At 43.7% G+C, this 10,361-nt stretch overlaps 1 long non-coding RNA gene across 1 annotated transcript; it reads left to right on the forward strand.

Annotated features, from left to right (window-relative positions):
* Positions 1-5,679: 5,679 nt before the first annotated feature.
* LOC310839323 lies at positions 5,680-9,604 on the forward strand. Its single transcript, XR_014561434.1, has 2 exons — positions 5,680-7,058; positions 7,998-9,604. It is a non-coding gene; the product is annotated as an uncharacterized lncRNA (long non-coding RNA).
* Positions 9,605-10,361: the final 757 nt, after the last annotated feature.

Below are 10,361 nucleotides of genomic sequence, written 5' to 3' on the forward strand. Positions count from 1 at the left end.
TCCACCCCCGCGCCTTCCTTGCCCCATCATAAATTTGCGCCCTAGTTCTGTCTTTCCAAATTTCTCCGCCGTGGAAGTTTCCCCTACTACCCTGGCCCGATGGAAGGCAACGAAAGGAGAGCTCCGTTTGTTGCTTTTACCAAACGCAAATGCGGTTTCGGGAAAGCAACGGTTATTATCTCTTATTAATCTCTCCAGTTACAAGTCACCGGTAAACAAGGAATGAAAGTGGCGGTTTCCTTAAAATTTAAAATAAAGCAACTATCCCCTCATGTACGTCCCCAAACTGTTTTTATTTTATTTTAAATAGACAACACAAGGCTTCCCAAGTGTGATCAAATCCTCCTTAAGAAGCAGAGGCTGCTGGAGCCGAAGCGACGAAATGACCCTATAGATCTGGTCGGTTTCACGCCTGCCTCGGAAGGAGCCTCGTCCCTTTCATTTCACTTGCTGGGTTTTTGTTGTTGCAGATCGCCTCTCTCTTTCCAACTCTTGGCCTCCAGAAACTACATTTGAATCGTTTGTGTCCTTCCTGGCTTTCCCAGGCCCCTAGATAATTTTGTTCCCCTGCCCCCACCATCGTATATTTTTTTTCTTACTTTAAAAATTATATATCTTCATGTCACAACCGTTTCCCTTTTAAAAGCACAAACATCCAATTTGGCTCAGTGTAATAAAATCAGTCGGAGATCCTTAAACGCGACCATTCCGCTGAATTAAGTTGTGAAATCTAATCTATTATATCCATAAAGGAGAATGCTTTCATTGTAAATTCAGGTTATAAAGAAAACTCTACCTGGAGCAGTCAAGTCCCCCCCCCCCCCAATTTCTCCCCCACCTCCTCTCCCTCCTCCCCTTTCGGATTTGCTACTTGATGGCTTATCAAATTACTTCAAAACGCCGGGCTCCCCTTTTTCCATATCTCATTGGAACCAAAATTAAATGTGGCAAGACGTCCCTTTTAACAGCATGAAAAGGTCATAAACCGGCAACAACAACACAGGAAAGAATAAAGACACACAAAATTATTCCAGCCCTTTGCAACTAGGGTTCTGTGATTAATTTGGACCTTTAAAAATATCTCATATATATCTTAAACAAAGGCAGCGAGAACCCAGGCAACTCTGCAGAGTCGGGGTTCGACAAACACGCACGCGGTTAGAAATCTATAACGATCCGATCGTGGAAGGAAATTCAATAGACAAGAACGGGGACCCTTTGAAAATGGATCGAGTTAGCTGGATCGAGAGGTGATAATCACGATATGTTAAAAACCCCGAACGAAAATGCCCCATATTCCTTAAAACGCAGAGAGGTCTTATGAGTATATCAGAGCAACTGGGGAGGGAAAGGGGGGAGCGAAAGAGAATGAACCCATCAAAATTAAAATTTTGGAAGTGCAGGGAGGGGAGGAGAATACGATCTGGCGCCTGGGCTTTCTCCTGGTTCAAAGAAATCTCTTTCCCGGAAGAAAAGAAAAGAAATCCCATCCCCACCCCCCAAAAAAACCCCACCATCCACTGATTACACTTTATCTTTCCAAATAAATTTACAAACGCACACAGTGAAATTAACCTCGGAGTACCTGGCAGCTTCGAGGCACTGGGGCAAAAATAACTCTAAAGCAGATGCAAAGTTTTAGTTATTAAAGGGAGAAGTGGGTGGAAAGGGGGGGGGGAGAGGGAGAGAAATCTGTAGGATGCAGCTTTTGTCAGATCTTGGGAGAAAGATTTATTAATGTGTGGCTTATGTCCCTAGTGTTATATCCTCCTAAAGCCCTGCCCGATTTCCTAGTATAATCTTTTATTTCCATCTAATTATTTTTTTCCCCTGCCACTTTCAACTCAAGTCTTAAAAGAGGGGAAAAGGGGTGGGGGATAAGCAGGGAGGGAGAAAGAGGCAATATGAACTCTGCAAAATCTCCGGAGGGTTCCCCCCCCTTCCCAGCCCTGAAAACCTGAACGCCCCAATCCCAGCTAAAGAATATTAACAAGGGCTTCTCGACACAAGCCCTGTACAATATATAAATCGCGGGAGGGGAAAATCAATTTATTAAAAAATATATATCTTAACTCGAGAGGGGAAGGATTGGGCGCGGAGGGGACGCCGAAAGATAGAGCCGAGGACCCGCGAGTTTAAGATGTTAAGCTCAGTATAATAAATATGCGTAAAGGGGAAGAAACCACACTAGCCAGGGCGAGGGTGCAAAGGTTTGGTTTAGTACTAAAGGATATTCCAAATGGAAACATTTTGCAAAACAAGTACCTATAAATAAAGGAATGGAAGCAAAGAGTCTAGCTCCGAACCCCCCTTTTCTAATTAAAATAAAAAAACATTTGCACGGCAAGTTTTAATTCCAGTGTAAAACTCCAGAATAGTGGCGATTTCGATGCACCAATACGGGGGCAAAAGCTAGATGTTCAATATTAGCACCACTTAATCTTTTGAGGTGGGGAAAGACTCAAATGGTGGGTTATTTGAACAAAACGAAGAGAACGTTCAGCTCCATTTTCATTCTGGCTCAGTACATTTTATCAAAGAGAAAAACTGATTTTTTTCCTTTTAAATAGGATTTACAGTTCGAGACTACCTACGTTTACTCGGAAGCAAGGATTTCCACAGCATCTACTAAAAATTAAATAGGACTAAGAATTCCAAACTTAAATAACCCCCCTCAAAAAAAGCCCTGTGGCAGATAAGATTGGATCTAAATTATATTCTTTAAATATATGGATACTTTTAAACGCTGGAGAAAGGGGGGAAATGAAGCTTAAGGCACCCATAAAGTAAAATAGAAATAATTCCATAGGTGGGAAATCTTGCAAAGAAATCTACTACAAAAATAGTGTTGTGTTTTTCCTGGCTTCCCCTCTCGCCAGTTAAATCGAGATTGTTTTTTAGAGGGTGTTTTAATTAATAAAGGGGGGAAAGTGTTTTAGGTATTCTGAGTTGGGCTCTTCGAAACTCCCGATGCACAATATATTTAATGCGTGTCTCGCTAAAATCTTGTATAGAAATATCTTTTAATTTTTAATTTATTTTAAAGTTCTAGTGAATTCAGCTTTTATGTTACCAAAAACGACCACCCCCCACCCCCAACAAACCAGCGCTCTAGTTAATTTAGAATATTTGTTCATTGCAAACTGGAATATACTAGAGCAAAATTTCCCACGCCTTTGGGAAGGAAAGCCCTTTAAAAACGCCTGGGAAATACAATGCTAAGACTGGCTGTGGTATTTGTGTATTCTAGAGCCATTGTTCCACAAACCATTAACGTTTTTATTCATGAAAACTTGGAAACAAATAATAACGTCATGGGCAGTTTTCAAAGGGAACTGGTGAGTCTATTTTCTGCAATTGAAATTCTGAATCCTTAAAAAGGGGGTGATCGTTCATAAAAATCCCCACTTGTTTGTTCGTATTTTTATTACCAACAAAAATTAAATTTTCTTCATTTTATCCATCCATTTTGTTTTCGGCCTTAGATCTATTTCCTTTAAATTTAGAAAATTTAGGGTGTTTAGAATCTGCCGGGCCTCTTGCATGTAAATAGGATTGTTTTTTGTTCAATTTAAGGGGACAGATTTTCCATCTTTTCCTGAAATTTCGTATTTAATACAATTATTTTCCTTTTACATTAACAACCGCCAAACCCCGACAAAAATGGTTCCACCTGCCCGAAGCCTAGATTTAAATTAAAATGCCAACCGAAATATTTGAACATTTACTAGTTTCTGACCTAATCACCTATAACTGTTTTTTTGGGGGACGGGACTTTGAGTAAAGGAAAAAAGAAAAAGTTCAAATGAAGGTCCACAATGGTCCAAATATTACCGCTTATTTATAAGTTATTAATACAGTATTATTGGAAATGTTACTGGTATTACTGTGGGAAATTATGTCACGTGCCAGTTAGCATTAGGGAATCCCCCCACCCCTTTACGAAAGTGAATTATCATCAGTGTTTCTAACGTTCAGAAATCAAACGCCTAGTTTTCCCCAAGTCCCACTGTTTTAAAAATAAATTTACAATACCGTATATGTAAAACCACCCTAATTTTAATACACTTAAGAATTTCTTATTACATTTTAGGCGATATGTGACTGTTATAATCCTGCATTTCCATTTTGGGCCCGTTTTGCATTTGAATACAATCCTAACATGGATTTAATTAATTAATTGCTTTTTTTAAAAAAAAATGTTTTATTTTCGCTCCAGTAAGGATATTTTGCGCGTTCCATTTCCCAAGTATTCGAAACAATCGAGCATATTTTGTTTTGTCTCTTTATTGGATGTTATTCTGTTTTAAATAAGATATTGGGATGAAGGGAATGGGGCGAATTGTTCACAATCACGGGAGGTGGGGAAATAATATGGGAGGCGGGAAATAAATAAAACCACATACCTGCAAATCCAGAGAGCCAGTCCCTTTTCCCCAAATGAGTTATTAACACACAGAGAGAGATTGGGGGTAGAGAGCAACCTCCCCACAGTGTTTTTTTTTTTTTTTTCCTCCTGCCCTTCTCTCTACACACATACACCCCTTCCCCCAATAAAACATTAAAATTCAACGCGGATTTTCTCTGCAACCCTGAAGCGGGGGAGACTTGCTTCCTCGTTGGGATCTCGCCTCCGGCCAAAATATTTTACAAGCTCAGCTGGGAGGCGGGGAGGAGGAAGCAGCATCTCATTACAGGCGATCCCTCTCCCGTTTCCCCGTCACCACGTGTCTTCGCAGTGCCTGGGCTTTCGCACGTACATCCGGGTCTCCGGCTCACCACGGCTCTGCATGCAGTTCGTCGCTGGAGACCTGTGCTCCGCAGAGATCAGCCGCTTCGCCTGCCTGCTGTCTCGATTCCTCCACTCGGATCCTTTTCCCCCCAAGCTTTGCAAAGCACAACTCGCCCCACCCCACGACAGCAGACCAGACGCATTTGTTTCACCCCCCAGGCCAGCGGATTTGCATCTTCCCAGCTGGAGATGACACGGTCCTGGTGCATCCGGGAGAGAGCAGTCCCCTCCAGGATCGAATGCGATCGCCCCCGCTTCTTGCTCGACCGGCGATCTGCTGCTGCTGCTGCTTCCAGCAAAAAATAAAAAGTTATTGCAAGCGGCGCCTTCCTGCCAGAGCTGCCTGCTCCGTCGCCGAGCTGTGCCTTGCAGCAGCCGCTTCTTTCTTCTTTGCAGAATCCGATCCTGCCCCCAACTCTACCCTCCGGCTCTCCTCCTGCTGCTGCAGCCACCCCTCCTCGCGTTTGCACACACACACAGCTCCGGCTGTGCATGCCTGCTTTTGCAGAGAAGGCTTTCCATGGAGCCGGCCGCGGTGCATGCAAGCCGGCCGCGATAAATAACGCTCTGCTGCAGCCGAGGCTGCCCGAGAGGCTTCGCTGCCCGGCTCTGCTTCAGGTCTCACCCCCAGGGAGAACGAAAGGAGAGAAGCAGCGGCGGCGGAGCTGGGGAGAGAGGAGCGCCCGGGGCGGGAGAAAGGAGGGAGGGAGGGAGGAAGAGGGGGGGAGGGGAAGAAATGCAGCTTTGCTGGGAAGAGCCGCTCCAGCCTGCCCTTCCCCCCACCCTTCGCAGCTTTAATCAATGGGAACTTCTCCGCCGTGCCTCTCTTAAGGAGGGGCGGGCTTGTTCCCCCCACCCCCAACAACACACTTCCCATCCCCCCCACACCCCACCGTAGTCAAAGCCAGACTGGCTAGCAACCGGGATAAGCTCTTGCAGCTCCTCTTTCCCGGCTCAGTTTCCTTTCGCTGCAAAACAAGCTAACCCCCCCCCGCGATTTTTCATTGGGGGGGGTCCCGAAGGCGCTCGTCCACCTTAAATCCCCGCAGTCGCGCCTAGCAGCTCTCGGCCAATCAGCGGGACGCCTCGTCTCGCTTGAATGACTCTCGTTCTTTGTTTGCGGAGAGGGAGGATCTCTCCAATCTGATAAAGGAGAGGGGAGTGCGGGGGAGGGGTGGGGAAGGAGGCCCAGCTGTTGGAGGCTCCTGAGCCAATCAGAGGCCAGAGCTCTTGCCTTTGGGTGTGCATTTATTTATTTTTTTGCTCCAGAAATTCCGGCTTGCGCTGGGGGATGCCCTTGCTGCGAGCGGGGGCCTGAAAAAAAAATCTCTCTCTCTCCTCTCGCTATATTTATACTGGCCTTTCAAACTCAACTCATCCAAGGAGCTATTAGGCTGTCTGTCTGTCTAGGGCAATAATGTTTGAACAGGCCTTCCAATCTGTGACCGTTTAAACAAGGGCCATTTCAAGGAAAGGCATATGATTGATATTTCAAATATGTCTCTTAAAAGAAAAAAGGGGGGGGAGAGGCCACACCGCCAGGTTGTGCAGAACGTAATAGGCGTTGAACTCGGCGCTCCTTTGTAGCGGCGCTCCCCACGGTGACCTTCCGGCCCTCGACTGAACATGAACTCCCCACTCTCCCCACGCCACCCCCGGTTAGGAACCGAAAGCAGGAAAGCACACGCGCTGCCTCTTTCTCTTGTGCTTTGAAAGGTGATGTCAGCTCAAAATCAATCCCATTCGGGAAAATAACAACTTAAGAGAGTTGTTAACATTTCTAATTTAATCTATCCGTCCGTTCTGGGAGGGGTGTGTGTGTGTGTGTATGTGTGTGTAAGTAACTAGGACAGTGAAATCTGTTAATGGTTTTAAGGCTGCAAGTCCTAAGAGTAAGTTCCCCTGAAGTCAATGGGGCCTCCTTCTGCTTACACGCCTCTAGGATTGAGCTGCAACGTCTATTTGTTGTTTTGCTTTTAGGCAAGGAATAATTATTGGAAACAAATGGATAATGGCTGAACCCAGGTGTCATCTGGAAAAGACGGCATTCGGTGAAGTTTTTTTCTTTCTTTTACAGAACAGCAAAAACTTTAAAAGGGGAGGTTTTGTGGGAATTCATCTGAAGTACAGTGATGTACTCCGAAATCCTTTTCAGAAAGAGCAACATTGATTTAATGTAGTGTTTTCTTTGACTACTGAATGAAAGCCTGCAATTTGCATGTCCGCAGGAGACAGAATTCTAGAATACATAGGACTCGCGCTTGGGGTGAGTGTCAAGGTAATTTTGCTGTTTTGAATTAAAATTTTAGGAAGCTTCCTTATAACGAGCCAGACTATTAATTCATCTATCTCAATATCTTCTACACAGACTGGCAGCAGCTCTCCAGGATGTCTGACAGTGGTCTCCTAGTTTTACCTGGAATGAACATGTGACATATTCTGCATGCAAGCTCTACCACTGAGTTATTGCCATTCCACTTTAATTTAGCAACATGAACCTCAGCATATTTAATCAGGAGTATGTGCCACTGAATTCTTGGGAACTTGCTCTATAGTAAGTGAGCTTAGGACATGCCCCAACCACCCTCACCCCAGTCCCAATGTGTTTGAAGCCGTCCTGCTTCTATGACAAGCAGGTTGCCTTTTCACAGCCATGTAAACCCATTAATTGCCACTATGGTAATTTATAAAGGATCATCTGGCCTTTAGATATTACATAATCAATAACCGTCCATATTTTTTTTGAAATGTAAGATTTAAACATCTCATTAAAAAAAATAGCAACTTTTAATTTTGTGGTGATATTTCGGAATTCAGGCAAAATAATATAATATCATTAAAAAAACACCCTACAATTAAATGTGTCAGCGTTGGGTTTTTTTTATCCTTAATTCACTTAAAGTTCAAGTGCTGGGGTTTTTTTTGTACCAAACACACACACACACACACACACAGAGAAAGAGAGAGAGAGAGAGAGAGAGAGAGAGAGAGAGAGAGTTATTAAAACTGGTAGGGAAATAAGATCTTCATATCTTCTATTTTGAACATCTAACCAGATTAGATTTTGAGGTGTATGCGGATACAGAATTATTTTTTGTGTGCAATCAAAAAGCCCTTCTCAAAGGGACTGCTACTAGAATATATAGAAACATTCCAAGCAATCCACAGTTAATCAGCCTTGGTTTTGCTCTTTAATTATCCCCAGAAGGCCTGAAGCCATTCTCCCAGCCATGCAAAGACCTACTTCCTGTATACATCTCTTCGGTATGGCAGAGAGAACAAAATCTGAAGTCGATGACAGGGTGAAATTGACTCAATATTGCCGTCCCCCAAGTAAGCAAATGTGGGGCCACAAGTGCCTTAAATCTGCTCATGTAAATGTTATCATAGCCTTTACATAAATTTTCTTGGGGTAATAGTTCCTTGGGAGTTCAGATTTTCTCCTGGGTAAAGGCAGTTCTGATTCCACCCTGGCAGCAAATCTGGGCCACATGTGAGGAAATCAACCATAAACTTCAGAAAGCAGTTATTTTACAGCGCAAGGAAACTGGGTCATGGCACTGTTTAGCTAGTCGTCTTACTTCAGAGTAGTATTCATCAGTAGGAAACATTCACACTCAATGTTCATTCACACAGTCTAGGGAGGGTGGCTGTACCTAGTCACACTATTAGGCAGTGTACAGTGGCTTGCCTCTGAGAGCGGAGTTTTGGGTATCATTAAAGGGCAGCAAACTGTCAATGGCTATGTTTGTTTTATTTTATCTTTCACCAGTGGGGGTGGCAGTTTAGATTTTCTGCCTCAGGCACCACAATGTCTTGGGCTGTGTCTCTGGCTGTACTTGCTTAACATCTGCTAGAGGGTGTATCGCCGTTGCCTATATGTGTGAGATGCACATGCTACATATAATTGACTGTGCATTCTAAAATCCACACAGCAGCTGTCTCTCATTTTAGAAATTAAGCACTGGAAGCGTCAGGACTGGGGAAACCATTCCAGACACTTTGTCACTCAAGGGCTTAACTGTTGGCTGACGGTGCCTAAGTATTTAAATATTTCCTCGGTTCTGTACAGGGCCGGACCCTAAATATTTGATGCTCGCTCTTCAGAATTTGAAATATTTCCCCAGAAAGTTCTTGTGTGTCGCTACATTGTGTGTCACTGAAAATGTACACGTGGCCCAAGTAGAAGATTGCCAATGCTACCAAGTGAAGCACTTTGTGGTATAGGGATATAGAGTGCATCACTGTATGCCTCCTGGCTGTCAATATCATGGCATACAGCTTGCTATGGATGATGGGAGCGTCAGAGCCCTTGACACAAGGCACTTTAACTTCAACAGAATCTTCTAGTGAGTCTGTATTTCAGGATCGTATTAATGGTTGACTCTTAAGGGGGAAAACATAGAGCAAAGTCAACCAACTGAAGTAGTAACAGGAAGATATAAATGTACTCAGATGCTTGCAATTTTGCAAGTAAGATAAGAACCCTTTTGAGTTAGCTGCTTATTTAAAATAAAGAAAACTTGAGTTGGGTTATTGAAAAGGAACGTGTTTTAAAAACTTGGTAATTTTCTTCTCTGTCTTTATGCTGTTTATCCATGCCAAGGGACCTTTGGAGGGGGAGTAGTTCCAACTGGGTAACCAGTTTTGTCTCATTTTATTTGCTCTGTTTTGTCATTCTCGATTTCCATCCACGGCTATGATAATGTTGCAATCCTTGGGTTGGGCAAATGTTCTTTAGGTCTGGCCCTGCCCAAATTATTTGCATTGAAATGAATCTTAAAAGCAATTAAATAGATCCTGTTTGGCAAACCCCACCCTCACCTTTCTTTATTGTTTCTATTGGGGTGGGGGGGCTGTTACCGGTAAGAGTAAAGGAGCAGCTGCACTGAGTCAAGTCCACTAAGCCCTGTATTCTATCTCCCAACAGTGGCAGGATCCAGATGCCTGAGGAAATGTACATCTACCGAGTGTATTAGCCAAGTAATCTTTTTATTGTTCCCTCTCAGGGCTGAACAGGGCCTATCATTGCTTTTGCAAAGGGTTATTCTGCTTATCTTGCATACATTCCAGCTCTAATTGAGTCGCTCAGTATCTGTACTCTGTGCATTTAATTTCCCTGGGACCACAATTCCACACCCCTTACAACAATTTCCCCCCCAATTTTATTTTATTTACTTACTTTTATATTTGCCTTATCTTCTATCAAGGAGCCAAAGGTGGCCACCCATACATGCACTGACAAGACCCAGACCTGCTTAGTTTCAGCAGGGTGGTGGTGATTTCATGTGCTTTCCTTCCATACCATGGAAACCATGTGCATATACAGTACATACCTGAGACTGAGGATTACATCAATGCTGTAGTTTGCAAAAGGGTGTGCCATAATAAAATGGGTTGTCTTCATGCTAATTCAGGCACTATTCCCTCCCGCTACTTGTGCAAGTTCTCCCAGCCATCCTTGAACAAGAAGTTGCACAAGGACGGTGCCGCTTGGGAACTCAAGGTTGCTAATTAAAGTATGGTAACTTCCCTCAAGGGACGCGGGTGGCACTGTGAATTAAACCAC

Source organism: Podarcis gaigeae, assembly GCF_964106915.1.
Source record: "Podarcis gaigeae genome assembly, chromosome: 2".
Taxonomy (NCBI): Eukaryota; Metazoa; Chordata; class Lepidosauria; order Squamata; family Lacertidae; genus Podarcis; species Podarcis gaigeae.